This window comes from Cryptomeria japonica, chromosome 7, assembly GCF_030272615.1.
Source record: "Cryptomeria japonica chromosome 7, Sugi_1.0, whole genome shotgun sequence".
NCBI classification, from domain to species: Eukaryota; Viridiplantae; Streptophyta; class Pinopsida; order Cupressales; family Cupressaceae; genus Cryptomeria; species Cryptomeria japonica.
The window spans coordinates 200696784-200716194 of NC_081411.1; the positions used below are offsets into that span (position 1 = coordinate 200696784).

A 19411-nucleotide genomic window follows, 5' to 3' on the forward strand; every position below is an offset into this window, starting at 1 on the left:
AAATTCCGCAGACTGGGAATTCAAAAATTAAAGAAAAAATCATGTAACTAGGTGATAACGTCATGTTGCATAATAATTGAGATATATGCAAAAAAAATCTTCTGTCCATTAATTGATGCCCTTGCTGATGAAATCGGATGGAGGAGCTTCCCTTATTTTTATTTTTTTCATGGAAATTCGCAAGAGGGTGAAAGTTTGTTTTTATTTATTTGTAAATGTTGCCATCAACGTAATCTCAAATATAGTCTAAGTGTGTTAGCCCCTGGGCTCCACATAAATAGTGTATTTTATTAATAGTTGACGTTAGGCTAAGTACTATTGTAATGAGTTTTATTTGTTATATATGAAACTTTCAGATTTTGAAACAAGATCAATTATATTCACATTTTTTTGTTTGCCATATTACATTATTCTCCGCAGTTTTTTCATCATTTATTTTTTGTTACTGAAGAAACTTACGGTTTAATTTTGTAACCATCTAATCTTCTCATTCTTTCGGTTCGCTCTGCACCCGATTTTTTAGCAAGAGGTCTCACTCTCGCATTGTTCACTCCAGTTAATAAATGAGTCATAAACTAGCAATTGCACCTTGGTGTGCAATGGGTACACCGAAGAGTTGTGAAAGGTTAATTTGGAAATTGTTTGTCTATTTTTTGCATAAATTTGTTTAGGTAATGATGTCAATTGATAGGTTATTTAAGAAATGATTTTTTTTGCAACAAGGAGACATGAAGAGATAAGGATAGAAATATGAAGAGAGAGAGAGAGAGAGAAAGAGAGAGAGAGAGAGAGAGAGAGAGAGAGAGAGAGAGAGAGAGAGAGAGAGAGAGAGAGAGAGAGAGAGAGAGAGAGAGAGAGAGAGAGAGAGAGAGAGAGATAAATATAGAAATAGGAAATGATATATATAGAGAGATAGAGAGAGGGATATGAAGGAGTTGAGAGAGATGAAGAGATAACAAGATAGTGATAGAAGGAGAGATAAAATAAGAAATGTGGAGAGAGAGAGGGGGGGGATGAATAGAGAGAGGTAGACATGTTTAGAGATAGAGGGGGAGAGAGGAAGATAGATGTGGAGATAAAAATAGAGCACGAAGGGAAGAGAAAGATAAATAGATAAAGATAGAGGAAGAGATAAATATAAAGAGAGATCTAGGGGATATGTGTAGCAAGCCACATAAATGGTTCAGTTGATTCAAAGGTAAACTAGCATAACAGAAAGTAATGAATACATATCATAAAGTTTTTGGATGTAACATACAAAGTCTACATCAAATTTAACTTCATTTGAAGGTCATGATGGTGGAAAGGACCTTAGTTTCACAATAACTACTCTATTACAAATAACATCAATATTTTCATAACGATGGTTCATTGGAGGAAGTTGTGTAATTTTTTTTGATGTTATAGATCCAAAGAAACAATTTTAGAAACACACACTTCTTCTCATGATATTTTCAGAAAGATTAGAGTTCGGAAAATAGACATAACCAACGGCCATTGGATCAACATCAAAGTTTTGGTCAATAAGAATTCTCCATTGTTCTCGGTTAATCCATTATGACAACTACAACATGACCCCAAGCCATTATTATGTATACAGGGATAATCCATAAAGTTTGCTTTAAAGATTGCATTCATAATAATAGATATAGACTTAATTTATTGTGATAATTTTAATTTAAAGCTAAAAATAAAAAATGCATATAAATCATGGGAAAAATTCAATATATTATGTGAGTGGAAAAGGATAATGTGCATTTTAAGGTTTGATGTTTTGAAATTTTGAGTTTTCCTTTGTTGTAAAGTATCATAAACCCCAAGCATTTGTACCTTACTCTCTTTGCTACTATGCCTTTGGTCATTCACCCCACTCTCTGCTTTGGTTTTCTCTATTTTTCTGTGAGTAAATTGGTCTTCTTTTGCTCCTTGAGCATGATCAAGCCCTTTAAATTTGCAGCTTTTTTCAGAATCTCGTGGTATTTTACATTCATAGGTGTTGGAAGGATTGGTATATTTTCAGGAGCAAAGTTTATCCATAGAGATATGGAACTTGTCTCAGATTTATTGATGCACATCCTCTTGTTGAGAAGACAAGGTGCACTGCCATTGGTGATGTCTTCTCATTACCTTGGAAAATCTGTGATTCTGGTCACTAGATTTCGAGACTGACAACTTTTCACTATTCAAATTGGACTTGTTTAGCGTTGTAGCAGACTTGGGTGGCAGTGTAATTCACAATCAGGTAGATCAATTTTAAAAATAGGACCACCAAACCATGACATATGAGAAATGTAGCAAATCAAAAACCTCGCATAGGAACGTGATAGGTTCCAGGATCCATCTTCCATATTCATCTGAGAGATTTAGGAGGACAACACAATACAGAGACATGGAGCCAAGGTTGCATCAGAGGGACTAAATTTGGTGAAAGAAGAGTAAGTTTTAATAAAAAAGGCTTCTATTTGAAGAACATTGGATTTTGCCAGACCATTATAAAAAATGATAGTCAAGCATGTTATTAACTTGACATGGAGGAATTCTTTGAGGATCTATATGCCAAAGGAGCTTGTAGTCTATGTAGCTACAATATACCAGAAACAATACAGAACAATAGAAGAAATCACATATACAGACCGAATTTGAGGACTCATCAATTCGCAACTTTTGAAGGCAAAATATTTTACAGACCCAATCTTAAGGCACTAGCTATGGAGCCATGTAAACCGCACCCTATAGCATAGGCCCTCCTGCCTTCCACTCTGCCACTTCTGTATATGGTGTACTTTTGCTCAGCCACAACAACCGTGCAAACAAGTGCAAGTTTTTTTAAAGGGCGGGTCTCTTTATAAACAATTTTATTTAATGTTGTGTGTATTTTATTAAATAAATTTTAAATATTTTTTTAATTATATATTTTTGTTAACTGTAGTTTATATATATTAACTTTTTTTTTAATATATTTTATTATATTATATTTTGTTTATTTTTTAATATATTTCATTTATATCATATTTTTTTATTTTTTTAATATATTATTCATATATATATAATTTATATTATATTTATATTTATTATATTATATCTAGATATGCAATATTTATGTTGAAAAATTGAAAAAAAAAGGTAATATATATAAACTACAATTAAAAAATATATATAATTAAAAAATATTTAAAATTTATTTAATAAAATACACACAACATTAAATAAAATTTATAAAAAATTGAAATAAAATTGTTTATAAAGGGACCCGCCCTTTAAAAAAAGCACTTGCCTGCACGGTTGTCATGGCTGTGCATAAGTATACCATATATGGGAGTGGTAGAGTGAAAGGTAGGAGGGCCTATGCTATAGGGTTCACTAAGCTTCCATTCATTTGGATAATCGAGGATGGCAAAAAGAAAATCATATCTTGAGAAATATCGCATCATTCGTAGGTCCTGACAGTCTGGCAGAGTAAAAACATTGGTGGTACTAGGGGAAAAAGTATCGGGTTGACTATTGAGGCATCGATCTATGTACTTTTCATTGGCTGCCGGGCACTTTTTAATGAATGGATGGGATGATTCCAGTGGTCTTGCATCCTTTATGCAGTATTACACACCATTGATTTTCAAAATTAGCTTGGTTCACTTCAAATAAGGAACACCTTTGTTTCCAAAAAAATAAACTTTTTTTATTTTTGTGATGCATTTTATATTGCTATATGTATTATAGATATTTTATAGAGAAAAAATAAATATAAAATTTTATAATGTTATATTATTTTAATAAAATATTATTATAATATAAATAGATCTATAATCAAATCAAATTATAAATGTATCAAATTGTATAAAATTTTAAGGGATATATATTTATAATAATAATTACATAGGTTAAAAAAATGTTGTCATAATAAAATAACTTGATTTGTTATTTTTAGTTACAATTTTTTTAATTGAGCTAATATGTTTAAAACTAATTATACTTTTATACATATTTTATAATGTTTAAATTATAATGAATTTAAAAAATTATATCTATTTTTATTTAACTAATTTTGACTTAATAAAATTATTATATATCAAGACTATTGCTTTTTATTACGAAAAAAATAGGTTTTGAAGGGACCTGGAACCCTTTACATCAAAATTACAAAAGATATATCAATTAACACCCATAAAAAAATAAACCCATCAGACAAAACTCCACATGACTAAGAGGTAGCAGATAAAAATATAAAAGACCACCTAGCCCACCTAGACAACAAAAAGCCAGGAAACTGCTAGCACAGACACAACAACAGAAACGGAAATCAACCTAGATTATTTAAAGTCTTAGTAATATCAGTATCCAGTCGATGCATCTTCTTGGAAGCATTCTTCAGATCCAGAATATCTTGGGGCACTTCAATGACTCTCTTTTTCAACCTTGCATGAGTGTGTTTACCTGGAAGACCCAACTCCATAGAACCAACAGCCACCTCCTTGTCCACATCCACAATAGTCCTTTCCATATGAAATTTCTCCAATTTGCTAACCATGGTAGACATAGTCTCAACAGATGCCTTAATAATATTATGACTGCTTTCCATAATGCCACGGAAGGTAGCCTCACATTTGGAGATCCTAGCCTTAGCATCCACAAAAATTTTATCATAAATCTCCTTAATCTTTTGGGTGGCTTCCATGTTTTTGGCCATACAATCAGCCATACCTTTCTTTTCACTTTCAGTCCAGAGAGCACCCGCCGAAGCGCCCTCAATCACCTCCTTACCAATATTAATAGGATGAGCAACATCAACAACTTTCAACTTGTCCCCAACACTCACATTAACCTGCACAACGCCCATTTTGGAAGAGAATGACCGTTGTTTGAGATTAATATTCTTAATCTCAAAAAACACCCACTTGAAAAGTCGTAAAACCTCTAGAGAGTTGTTCTTGTCAATATTCAACACATCAAATGGGATCTCCTGTTTAGGATGAAATTCTTGTGAAGCAAAATCCATAAACTCCTGGGAGTTGTGTTCTAAACCATGGGAGGAAGAAGGCACCCCAAAGTGTTGGGTTTGAAGCGGGGAGTCTTGCTCATGAGAGCTATTCTAAACCACCAAGGTAGTTTTTTTAGCTTTCCCTTTAGGTCGTATGCTCAAACCCTCTCCACCAACATCAAGGGACCCCTTACTAACACCTGAGGCAAATAAATTAAGCCTAGTTTTAGCCCTTTTGCTGGGATTGGGGGATAAATCCCCATCATTACTATCATTCTCCCAACCCTTTGAGCTCGAATCCTCACTATCATCAATCTCTTCCGCAGAAATGGGAGGAGCTTGCTAGAGTTCTCAAAATCCCTAACCTTCAAGTTCTCACAGATAAGAGATATTAATCCTTGTTGCAAAACCAAATTAACATGGGGATTCTCCTTAAAATCTGAAATACTAGCGCTCAAAGAAGACAACAAATAGAATGGAAAAGAAATTTTCTCATTGTGATGAAAATGGTTAAGGAGCACAAAATGATACCCATATATTTTAGTAAATCTTCCATCCAAAGTGAAGAATTCCATAATCTCCCTCAAGAGCCCCCTCCAAATGGGCTTAATTTCATGTGGCTCGAAATGGGTCTTGTTCACCTTAACCAGGCGCTCACGCTCCTTATCTTTCTTGGGGAACTTCTTCACAATAGCATCAGAGATCTTTCTATCTCAGTAAAATTTTATCCCCTCCATAGACATACGTGTCACTTTATCTATAAACCCTTCATCAATCTCCATAACCCTACGGAACAGGCTCACCCTATCATTCTTCCACCTGTTCACAAATTGCCTGGTAATACTCTGGTTGTGCTCATGTAGCTTTTCCAGTAATGGCATCATGCCCCCTTATTGCAGCCTATTCTAAATGGTAGGGTTCTTCTTCCAGTTGGCAGAATTAGCCAATTCCACTCTCTGCCTCTTACCCCCCATAGCTTCAATTCTTGACAAAGAAACAATGCTCTTCGTAGAAATAGAGTCGGTCACAAAAAAATTAGCAAAAGCTTCCAAAACAAGCAACACCCATAAAATGTGCGAGGTCTGAAGGTAATAATTATAAGTGAAGGTGTTTAGATCTAAAACAAGCCAAAAACTGATAGCAAGATTAATTACTTTCATCATCGAATTTAGTGGGACTCCCATCAAATCTACCTTGTGTTCGATCGAGCATAAGAAAGGACCTGACCTCAGTGTCCACGGTGTCTTCCTTAAGCCAAGTCTTCCTCGAGTCAATCCTAATCCCCATATTGGCAGAATAATCCCCTACACAATTAACTTCCCTATAGTCATGGGAAATGTAGGACTCATCAAAAGTTTTGATTATATCAATAGAGGCCTTAATGATATTCTCAATAGTCCAAGAAGGCTTACTTCTCCCTCTTAGGAACTAAATAGTGCTATTCGAGTCACCCTCAATCCACACCTTCCTGCATTGTAATTGTTTAGCAATTTGCAACGTTTGGAAGGCACCCATGGCTTCAAAAAGGTGGTTGGTCTAGGTACCCATGGGGATTGCCACTACTACAATACACCTACCATGCACATCCCTTATCACTCCCTCGCACCCAGTCGGTCCCGGATTGCCCTTAGCCACCCCATCAAATTTAACCTTTACCCATCTTGATGGAGGAAAACTCCACACACAGACATCTCTAGTCTTCTTCACATGTCTTCCAAATCTAGGCATATCAGAAACAACCCTCCACTCCTTAGAGACAACAATATCACAATCACTACCCAAGATAGAAGAAAACAAAGAAACAATACTCAATACCAAATTAATATTCTCAGAAATGGCCTTGTAGATTTTTTCAGCAACCACATCAAGCGGAAGAGAAGAATCCCTGAAAAATATGATTATTCCTCTCCTTCTGTATCCCCCAAGAGACATGAGGGAAAATAAAGGACAACAAAACTCTCAAAGTAGAATTAGAAGGACACCACCACTGCTTAAAAAATTCCAAAACATTCTGAGGTAAGACCTAATAGAGGTTCCACTTTTGAAGGACCGTGCTCCATTTATCAAAAGGAAAAGAGCAATGGAGAGCAATATGGGAAATCAATTCCTCCTCTTGCAAGCAAAAAAAACATTTGTTGGCGAGCATAAAACCCCTTCTACAAAGATTATCAGTAGTGAGAATTATATTTTGAAGCATTATCTAGAAAAAGACATTAACTTTAGGGATAAGGTTCTTCACCCATGCTTTCACCCAGATGGGGGAGAGGAAGCAGGAGACAACAAAGATACAACCGAAGCCACCAAGAAGTGACCTGAAGATGTTCCTCTCCAAATCAAAGAATCTTGAGCATCCAAACAAGGGAGGCAGGAGAGAAGAAACAACTAGATAGGAAGAAGTGAAGGATTGACATCAAAAATATTAACCCACCCAAAGTCCTTCTAGTAGTCAGCCACAAAAACACCAAAAGTAGCTTTACAATCCTCCATAAAAGGAGCAAAATCATGATTGTCACATAAAGGGCCAAGAGAGAGCCACAAGTCTTCCCTGAATCTAACAATCTTACCATTTCCAACCTTCCAATCCCCCTCCCATCATAGCCACCTTTCTCGCCTTGAGCACATTATTCCAAAGGAAAGAGCCCGAAGTGAGAGCTTCCACTCTGAAAAATTCCTTCAGAGAGGGGTGACAGAACATATACTTGTTGTGCCGGATTGAGTTCCATTCTCGATTATCTTAAAAAATCCTCCATATCTACTTAGCCAAGAGGGCTTTATTAAAAGATCAGATACTTCAAATACCCAAACCCCCCTCAGTTATAGGTTTGCAAACATTCTCCCATGTGAGCAAAGGTATACGCTTTTTCTCCTCCACACTAGACTAGAGGAACTACTTTTGAATCCTTTCAATAACTTCAGCAAATTTGGAAGGATTTTTTTTTTTTTGGTTGATTATAGAGGAAAAACAAGAGTACAAATTTGAAAGTCTCACAGACTTAATAGCCTCAAAAAATCATGCTATCATAACAGATTGTTTGTATTTTGATCCTCCTGGATCCCTAGCTAAGAATGACTGATTATATACATTTGACTAGATACAAAAATATGACATGAAAAAATGACTGACTCTTTACATCCATGTGACCCATCGCATGGGGCCTTCCATCCAGACCAATCTCTGATTATCTCTCATCCTAGTTGAGTATATCTAGAAAAAGATATTAACTTTAGGGATAAGGTTCTCCACCCATGCTTTCACCCAGATGGGGGAGAGGAAGCAGGAGACAACAAAGATACAACCGAAGCCATCGAGAAGTGACCTGAAGATGTTCCTCTCCAAATCAAAGAATCTTGAGAGTCCAAACAAGGGAGGAAGGAGAGAAGAAACAACTGGATAGGAAGAAGTGAAGGATTGACATTAGAAATATTAACCCACCCAGAGTCCTTCCAGTAGTCAGCCACAAAAACACCAAAAGTAGCTTTACAATCCCCCATAAAAGGAGCAAAATCATGATTGTCACATAAAGGGCCAAGAGAGAGCCACAAGTCTTCCTTGAATCTAACAGTCTTACCATTTCCAACATTCCAATCCCCCTCCCATCACAGCCACCTTTCTCGCCTTGAGCACATTATTCCAAATGAAAGAGCCCGAAGCGAGAGATTTCGCTCTGAAAAATTCCTTTAGAGAGGGGAGACAGAACAGATACTTGTTGTGCCAGATTGAGTTCCATTCTTGATTATCTTCAAAAATCCTCCATATCTACTTAGCCAAGAGGGCTTTATTAAAAGATCAGATACTTCAAATACCCAAACCCCCCTCCGTTATAGGTTTGCAAACATTCTCCCATGTGAGCAAAAGCATACGGTTTTTCTCCTCCGCACTAGACTAGAGGAACTACTTTTGAATCCTTTCAATAACTTCGGCAAATTTGGAAGGATTTTTTTTTTTGGTTGATTATAGAAGAAAAGCAAGAGTACAAATTTGAAAGTCTCACAGACTTAACAACTTCAAAAAATCATGCTATCATAACAGACAGTTTGTATTTTGATCCTCATGGATCCATAGCTAAGAATGACTGATTATATACATCTGACTAGATACAAAAATATGACATGTAAAATGACTGACTCTTTACATCCATGTGACCCATCCCATGGGGCCTTCCATCTAGATCAATCTCTGATCATCTCTCATCCTGGTTGAGTATATCATTTGCTGGCGAATCAAGGCTCTATTGCCCCTTATTTCCTGCAAAAGGGCATCCAGGGCACTGAAAAAAGGAGTACCTTCAGTGTTAAGTCTATGCCACTTGTAGCCATGAGAGAGATCATGAACGAAGATCTTTATATGGCCACCACTCAAAAACCTCTGTAATTTCTCCTTGTTCAGCCTGATCACTAAATCCACCTATGAAGAGACAAAGTTTAATGTGTGAGTCTATGAAAAGACTCAGTAAGGTCCCTCTCTTTTCTTTGAAACCTTTCTTCATTTCTTATTTTCTATATATACCAAATAATTTCGCAAGATAAAAGATTCCAAAATAGATTGTTGTCTTTTTAAATGTCTTTAATATAAACAGTAATAATATCAAGAGGGTTAACATGCAATGGAAATGAAAAATCAAATATTAACTAGATTTCCTTAGCAATAATATAGTCAAAGAATATATGCCTAGTAGTTTCATTAACTTTACAAATGGTACAAAGAACATCTTTAATATGATCAAATTTGATAGGAAGCTTATCAATAATTAGCCGCCATCTGAATATCTTCTTTTTGGGAGCTAATGGGCTGCTCCAAACTATTTTAAACAACTTACCCCATTGCATGGGTGTCAAGTCAAAATACCAGTAAGAATTAATGTGTGTAAGATTGTTGTCATTGTGCATAAGAGAGTTATAAACCGAGATGGATTTCAACTTACATAACTTAGTGCCGTCACACCAAGAGAAGTCTACAAACCTATTATCAATGGTTACACATCTTTTGGGATGCTACAAGGTAACACAAGCATTATACATGATATTATAAGTTCTCTTATTGGAAGGAGGGAGGTGATACTTACCAGAGAGGTCATCCCAAGAGATGAGATCATCATTCAAAATAATATCCTTAAAATAGAAAATACCTCTGTTAGCCCAATTTTTGGTCGAACAACCTTGAGTAAGGGCTAGGGGTTTATCATTGTGGAATAAATTCCACCAGATTGACCTTCCCCCACATATGAGATCATCCTTACTGGCCCAATCATTAGCTATATTGTGCCTAACGCTCCCCTAGGCCCTCCAAATTGACTTGAACACCGATGAGCCCGTAGTAGAGACAGAGAAACTTCCAGCTAAGAGGTCACTAAGAGGGAGGGATTTCCAGGATTTAGCAGTTTTGGGAACACCCAAACTAATATTAATCCTAATAAGTATCTTCCATGGCTCATTTCCTTCCATTGCATGAAATATCCATTTAGTTGCTAAGGCAGTCCCTTGAGCTTTAAGATCCTTCAACCCCAATCCCTTGATAGCCTTACCCATACAACACTACTGCCACTTGACTGAGTGAGCCTTTGTATTCCCTTTTCCATTTGACCACAAGAAATTTTTGATGATTTTCTGAAACTTATTAATCTGGTAGTTATTGAACATCCACACCGATGCGTAGTAAATACTTATATGAGTAGAGAATTTTTTGAAACTTGTACTCTCCCAGCATGTGAGAGGTATTAGTTACCACTTGGTGAGTTTCCTTTCAATCTTACCTTTGATCCAATTCCACATATCCTTAAGACAAGGGGAGACAGAGAATGAAATTCTGAGGTATCTGACAATCTTGTTAGGACCTCCCCACTGAAACCCATAGGGAGCAAACCAATCAGGAGGGTGATCAAACTAACTGAGTAGGGTGGATTTAGACTGAATAATTTCTGCACCAGATGCATCACATAACATCTTAAGTTTGAGGGATAAGGAGTCCATATTCCCCTTAGCTATCTCAAGAAATAATGCATTATCATCTACAAATTGAATATTAAGTAGATCAGATTTATCCAGTAGAGTAATTCCCTTTACTCTAGGAGATAAGGTATCATCTCTTAACAGGTAGTACAACGCTTTAGAGGCAATAACAAAGAGGGCAGAGGCAAGAGGACAACATTGCCTAATAGATCTACTAAGCTGAACTGCCTGTGAGATAAAACCATTAATTTCAATTTGCACATGGGCATCCATGAGGAGGACTTGGACAAGGTGTCAGAATACCTCGAGAAAACCAAATGCTTCAAGCATCATGAAGATGAATTTCCATTTAACCCTATCATAGGCCTTTTCAAAGTCAAGAAGAAACATAGCTACCTTCTGACTCAATTTATTGGCCCACTCCATTGCCTTCCAACTAGTGATCAGATTTTCAAGTATGTATCTGTCTTTAATGAAGCCTGTCTAAGTGTCACATATAAGCCTAGAAAGGATATTTTCTAGTTTGATAGCTAGCATTTTGGCTACATTTTTATAGGAAACATTGAGTAGAGGGATAGGTATCCAATTCTTTATGAGAGCCTTATCCCGCTCTCTAGGAAGTAATTTAATAAGGCCTCTATTAATATCAGCCCCAAGGGAACCTTGCCTAGTGGCTTCCTTGTACACTTCCAACAAGTCATCAACAATCCAGCTAATATTGACTTTAGAGAATTCAATGGATAGCCCATCCAGGCCTGGGGCCTTATCATTGTGGAGTGAGTTAATGTCTCTTTTATGTTAAGGGTTTCCGAAATGTAAGCATTTTTAAAAGTAGGTAGCCCCCTTTGTCTTCTGGCCGCACTAAGGAGGAGACTAGGTGCATAACTAAATTATATTTCTATGTACCATTAACAAATAGATTGTGGAACAGTTGTAAACAGAAGTCAGGGATCTTATAATGTGCTCTAGGATCTATACATATAACATATGCTAGAAATTCTAATCCTTCATAGAATCATAATTACCCTATTATATTTAATATTTCCACCTAGGGATTTACAAGATATACACCAAGGTGATTATTAAAGATTCCATTCTTCATTCTTATCATGTACGTAGAGCAAGGTCATATGTGGTAGATGATCATGAAGATAAATGGTTGGTAATATCAATACTTTTGTAGACTTTTTAACAAGTAAGATCTTAGTAGTTATCGACGATTTCCATTTGTCTCATATAACGTAGAAGGTCATATATGGTATATCATGAAGATGGATTAAGGGTGATATCAATGGTTTCCTAGACCTATTTAACAAATAAGACCTTTTACTTGTGCTTGTGAAGCAAGTTACTGTTTTGAACCTCTGCTAGAAAACCTACACATATACTATCTTATTCATTGTCAAAAAAAAAAAAAAGCATCTCACTATATTTTTAATCTCAGTATTTAGCCAGATGTTTCTTTAACTCCTACAATAAGATTATGTCAATTATATATCATACCATGTATAGATAAGATATGTGACTTGAGATGGATGGGTTATCCTAACCTTATCTGCCAAGGTAAACTTATAGACGTGGTAAGAATTGCAACATCTTGCTAAGATCCCTTCATGGTAAGCATTACTCTAACATTCTTCATAATTCATTAGAAACATCAATCTTTGATTCAATAACATATGATAATAAGTGCATACTGACTTTCAATGAATGCACTAACATGAACAAGAGATTTCAAGGTTGTGTAATTTTCTAGTTCGAACTTTTGATAAACTTAAAGCTAAAATATAAAGATGGATGAGTATAACACTGTATGGTCTTTTTGTCTGAAGCCTTCTGCTTTATATAGTAAGGCATAGTCTTCCTCCGAAATAGATGAAGTATTTCCTTACAAACTTTGAATTTGGGTAAGGATGAGTTTTACAGTAGAAACTGTGAGTAAACGCTTCTGGGCATACATATCATGACTTAGAGACTAAGTTATGTTTGGGTTTTGCTTTGGCTATTTAATATACTTATTCGTTATAATATTGTCATCTGTGATTGCAGCTCATACGCATCAAGGCCCCTGACTCATAACAGCTTCAATTTGTGACTGTCTTCTGGTAAGCCCTTTCCTTCAAACTATACAAGTCTGATTTCTTTTCCAAAATCACCTTTCAGTGCAGTCACTGATTTATTAGTCTATTACGGCCATAATTGTTTATACTTAATTCCACAATTTTAATACATTAACAACATATTTCCAGTGAATCTATCATTAAGGCTTTTTTAAAATAAGCTTAGAAACTAAAAACAAAACAAACAATCTCAGAAATGAACATCAAAGCTAAACGTAAGATCAAAAGGCTGAATCGGAAGTAGGACTCTCAGAAAAGAGTGTAGAAATAGTGTATTGGGCTGTTGCTCATCAAAACTGTGGAAACATTGTTTAGAACTGTTGAGGTTATGAAAATGATTTTATGGAGGACAAATGTGGAAGCAGTGTTTGTCTTCGTTGAAGCCTATCGAAATTTGACTCCAGGACACTTCATTTTGTGTGGTGAAGATAGGACTTCCCATAGATCCTTCACATCTGATCTGTCATGAGATTACTTCTATTCTCTTTGCTTTAATATATAGATGGTTTCTAATAATATCATATTTTTGCAAGACACAAGAATGATCAACTAATTTTTGTACTTGTTTAATTTTCAACCATGCTATTGTCAATAAAACTTATTTAAAGCTTTAGTAATCAATTAATTGTTTTCTCGTTCAACCATGTTTATTTTCTTAGAATTTTGATATTAGAAAGGTTTATACGAGTAATAAATTTTTAGTCTAAGGTTTTATGTCAATGGCCAAGTCAATGTCAAATTAGATTTGGGTTGATTCTACTACACCATAGAAGATGAAATTCTGAAGTTTTCAGATTGGCCCCCCAACCTAAAGATTAGTCTCGATGTTAGGGATGAGTTGTGTTAAACACATAATCTACTGTAGAAACACATGAAAAATGTTAGGGATCTTACTGAAGTGGACAGTTGTCACCAACAAGCCCTCTTTAGCAATTTTGTAGCCTAGGTTAGTTCGGACAAGGTCGACTTTAGGCGATTCTCAATGCACTCCATATTTTAAATTGTTTTCATGTTTTCATTGTAAGACCCTTAGTGTTCTTCCCTAATTAATAGTTTTTCCTACAGAAATTACCGTTCTTCCTCTTATGAATCTTTGTCTCTAAAGTCTATCGTAAAGTGAAGTTGAATTGAAATTATTGCATCTCTCTATACAAATTGATTCCCCTTTCCCTTGATCATAATGCCCAGCCCAATGACACGGTAATAGCATTTTATTTTTGCTTGGATTAAGAAATCTAGAATACATTGTAACTGCAGTTACAGCAACATGGCAGCTATATCAACGGTAATATAATACCAAGAGATAAAATATGCACTTATTGAACATGTTATAGTAGATTGTAACAAAAAGATAATATCTAAAAAAAATTAAAAAAATCATCCATAGTTTAAAAAGAGTATCAAATGTAGGCAGTCTCACTAAAGTTGCAGGTGTCATTCCTCTTTCCCACAATCTTTTGAAAATCCCCACTTTATAATCAGAATTGATGAGTGATTCGACATAATCTACGTACTAAGTCCTTCACTTTGTCAATGTGATTAACTTCGACCCTGTCTGTAAATTTTCAGACGCTATTTCAGGTGATACATGTGAATTTACTGTTATTCTGAAATCATAATATCCGCCACTTTTGCCTCTCCATAGCCATTCATTGGTAACTTGTCACATAAACCGCCACTAAATACATGAATCATTGTTTAGGGTTTAGGATAGAATTGCCTTGAATTTTCTTCGAGCAGGTCTGAAGTCATTCTTTATGAAGTGATCCTGAAAGTCTTTAACCCTAGAGTTGGGGAGTTAAAAAGTCCTGCAAATCCCCAACAAAATCACTTTTCAAACATATCTTTCGAACAGTTTGCCTTTTCGCAAAAACTGCGACAAAGCTTTCACCTTTATTTTTCGTACGGTTCATGTTTTCATAAACACTGTGCCAGAGGTAACCTTTCGCTGTTCAGCCAACCCTAAAACGCACCAATGGAAGGAATATTTTTTAAAAAACTTTCTAACTCTTGGAAAAGTAGAATATTAAATTTATTTTTTGGTGTGGAATCCCCCCAAATTCGTCTGCACAGTGTTACGTCGGGATTTAAGTCTCTCATTTCATTGAATTTTTTGTTTTTCACTTTCTCCCTTCGATTTTTGACGGTGCAAAGTTGTGCATGTTTTTATGACCACTTTACATTTAATTTCCTTAACTGCTACACTGGTATAATATGTACAGTGGGTACACCATTTTCTTGAGCATGCCTTTTTCTTTATTTCTTTATTTGTTTGGAAAATTGAAGAAAAATTCATGTAATTGGGTGATAGCGTCATGTGGCACAATAATTGAGACATATGCAGATAATCTTCTGTCAATTAATGGATGCCCTTGTTGATAAAATCAGATGGAGGAGCTTCCCTTATTTTTATTTTTTTCATGGAAATTTGCAGGAGGGTGATAGTTTGTTTTTATTTATCGAATGTCTGTTATTATTGTTATTTTTATTTATAAATATTTTCATCAACGAAATATCAAATATAGTCTAAGAGTGTTAGCTCACCTAGGCTACACATAAAGGGTGCATTTTATTTATATTTTATCTATACATATTATTTTGTTTCTGAATTTGTCAACTATATGTTTGTAATGATAGGGTTTAGGTGTATTTATTTTAAATAGTATAAAAACATAAAGTTATTTTCTTAAAAATGTTAAAAAACAAATTATATTCCCTTTCAACAATAAATTTATATTTTGTTTTTTAAATATTTGTTAAAGTAAATATGGAATATATATTAAGGGATTAGGTTTAAGAGTGGTGGTCTCATCTTAATTAGTATAAAAATGGAGTTATTTTCTTTAAACTATTAGAAAAACTTTTAATATTTTTTCTCAATATTAAATTTACATTTTATATTTCTTCAAATGCTTATTTATATATAATTTATAGGAATTCAAATTTAAGGTGGTTGAGAAAGGTAGAAACAAGGAGAGATACATTTTTTAAATCGATTTTTTGTCATAGTTTGTTTTAATCTATTATAAACTATGTCATGTCAAACACCAAAATTTATATTTAAATCTAAATTAAGTATTTATTAAATTACTTAGAGTAATATTTTAAAAATAAAAACAAATATTTATTGAAAAAATAGTTAAAAAAGAATTTAAATCTATGTCAAATAGTTAATCATGCTTTTGATTTTATTTTAATAAATATATTTTTTATTTAATCATAATTTATTATTATAGATTATAAACTACTTCATATCAAACACCAAAATTTAAAATTTATGTTTAAATCTAAATTAAGTATTTATAAAAGTAAATTATTTAGAATAATACTTTAAAAATAAGAACAAACAATTATTTAAAGAAAAGTTAAATCTATATTAAATAGTTTCTATTTTGTTCAATACTTCACATTTTATTTCAATAAATATATTAATTATTTAATCATAATTTATTATTATATGATTCTTGATTTAATTATATAGAATATTATTAAAACTATTTTTTTAATTATTAAAACAAGATATTCTTCAATTTAATATAAGAATTATGTTTTAATAAGTATTTTCATTTTCATTTCTATTCAATTGATACAAACTTATCAATCCATCTAACATTAATGAATGTGATAACATTAGTTGATAGGAAGTTGTAATAATTATGCTTAAAGTTAACCTTTTGAGTTATAAATATTCAAAAGGAGAACTTAAGAAATTAATCATATATTATATAATAATTTTATATTGAAAAAAATTGTAAATAAAGGGTAGAAATTATTTCTTATATATATGTATACTTTAAAATTATTTTAATGCATTATATGTATTATAATAAAGATAATATTTTATTATTATATTATCTTATATCATATTTGTTATAAAGCATATATATAAGGATTATCTATTATATTTTAATATTATTATCTTATGCTATTGTTTTACCATATTATTAAATTTAAATACTTTTATTATATTTAAATACTTTACCATATATATATATAAAACCCAAGACCTTCCCCATCCTATGGAAGGCCAAGAGTCACAGGTTATAATTCCACTTCAGATGTCCCTATTGGGAATTGAACTTGGGTCTCCACAGTGAGAACATAGTGTTTTCACCAGTTAAGCTCAACACCTTCGACATTTTATATTTTTATATTAGTACAATAGAAATATTATATTATTTTTTAAATAGAAATATTATATTATTATTTAAATTTTTTTTAAGAGTTAACTTTCGATAGAATGATTGATTTGGAATAGTAGTCAAGAAGGAGGGAAAAGTGAGAGCAAGTGCAGCAAGGCAAAATTCAGAACCGTTTCAGATCTTTGGATAAGAATTCGAGGGTTTTTGCGATTTGTGCGAATAGCCAACGACAAACTACAGACGGGGGACTAATATTGTAGCCTGCGAACAGATGCGAACATAGAATGGTGAAATGGATAGAAATATTACCATCAACCATGCAAAATGGGCAGAGTTTGAGGTAGAGATATTAGCATGCGAAATTTGACGAATTCTATGCAGATTGAAATCGGTAGTTTGGTGTTGAAAGGACCTGCGAAAGTAAACCCATTTTTTTGTATGTGGAGGAAGCTATAGCCATCTGAACAAACCCTAGTGATCTCAGGGAATGACAAAAAATTTACAAAATATGACTTGATTCGGAGATGGGGTTTGCAAACTTGGCCTAAGTCTATTTTTCTGCAAGCTGATCGAGGCAATAGTGGTGACATGGACACCACGGCATCTTTGTGGAGGGGTTAATTCTCCTCCACCTGGTTTGAAACTCCTCTCCACTACTATTTCCTTCCGTTCTTTTCTTTCTTTCTGTTTGCATATTTAATTCTACACTTCATTTAATTCATAACTCCCCCCACTTACCTGGTCGCTCGTGCGGATTAATCTTTGGCTCGCTATGGAGTCAGAATCGGATGGCGGTACCATTAACGACCCTAAATCTGCAGACCAATCTAAATCTCCACCAAAGAAATCTTTCACCGAAACCGTCTCCTCGCCTGCAAATGGAGTCAACCCTAACGCGTGATTTTCTAAGGCTCCTGGCAAAGAAAGATTCGGTGAAGTAGGTAAGTGCCCTAGCACTATCTCGGGCTCCTTCTGCATTTCGCCCAATTTGGAAATGTTGAATGAAATTGCCTCGAAAAAGACTAGGTAAAGTAATATGACCATTTTCTTTTCATGTGTTGATGTCCAGAAATGCCCACCTAGGAAATTTTTAGACGACTGGTTTCATAACCTCTGGAATTTAAAATTAGGGCTTAAAATATCTTTTTGTAGATAAATTAAAAAGGGTTTCTACCTTATTTTCTTTAATTCTCACGAGGCTCAAAGGGAGGCACTAAAGCGTCAATACTGGACAGTTGGAAATACTTCCTTTCGTGCCCTAGCTTGGTCTCCAGAGGTGGTCTGTGATGAGGTTCTCGCACTATCCTCCCCAAGGTGGGTCATCCTCAAGGATGTACCCCCCTTCCTTTGGCATTTTCTTCCACAGTTAATAGAACCCTTTGGAAAAATGATCCGTATTGATGAAACGGCCTGCCTTCTCCCTAACCTGGATGCCAGAATGCTTGTATCGATCAAGCCAGGGATTGATATCCCATTATCTTTAACCCTAAACGTCAATGAAGAAACCTTTGTTTGCCCTATTGAAATGCTTGGTAGATTAAATGCATGCTTTCTCTACAAAAAAGAAGGGCATCTTCAAAAAAATTGCCCAATCATTAATCGCAGGAATCATAAACCCAACAGTAACTCATTTGATGCCCCCTCGAACCCTAGATCCAAGGTTTCTCAACACTCATCCACCCCGCTCCCTGTTAATGAAGAAGCTGCTATTCCCACCACCAATTCTTCATAATTAAAACCCATGCACATTGATCACTCGTGCCTTGTCTCTGATCACCTCGGTCCAGCCTCTGACCCACCAATTGGTCCTCCAGAATCGCCCTCTAATTGTTTTCAGTTGGTCACTTCTAGAAAGCGTAGGAGGAAAAGTAGCAACCAGAATGCCCCTAATCAAAGCCTTCCTTCTATCCCATATACCAGGCAAACAACGAGCATCTGCGATTGCCCCCTCCCTTCAAATATTAGCTCACCCACTCCCGCTCGAACCTCGACAATCTCTATGGTAAAGAAAATGGTTAAGAAACTTGAGAACCCTAGTCGAAGTGCTCATGTTGCTAGCACCAGTGATAACCCTGCAAGTGTGATGATCAGATCTGAAACCCCGAAGAATTTAGACTCCTCATTACCTGCAGGGCTTACCCCTGAAGTTAACATCACCAACCCTTCGACAGCCTCTAAGCTCAAAGAGTTAGAAGATAATCATGTTATTGAAGTAATCTACGCCAATA

General features: G+C 34.7%; 1 protein-coding gene across 1 annotated transcript in view; it reads left to right on the forward strand.

Moving 5' to 3' along the window:
* LOC131078253 (UPF0481 protein At3g47200-like) overlaps nucleotides 1-19411 on the forward strand; it is a 249428-nt gene that overhangs the window by 190568 nt on the left and 39449 nt on the right. Inside the window, exon 5 of the mRNA XM_058015913.1 lies at nucleotides 12971-13026. The gene's annotated coding sequence lies outside the window, so the exon portion shown is untranslated. The remainder of the gene's footprint in view (nucleotides 1-12970; nucleotides 13027-19411) is intronic.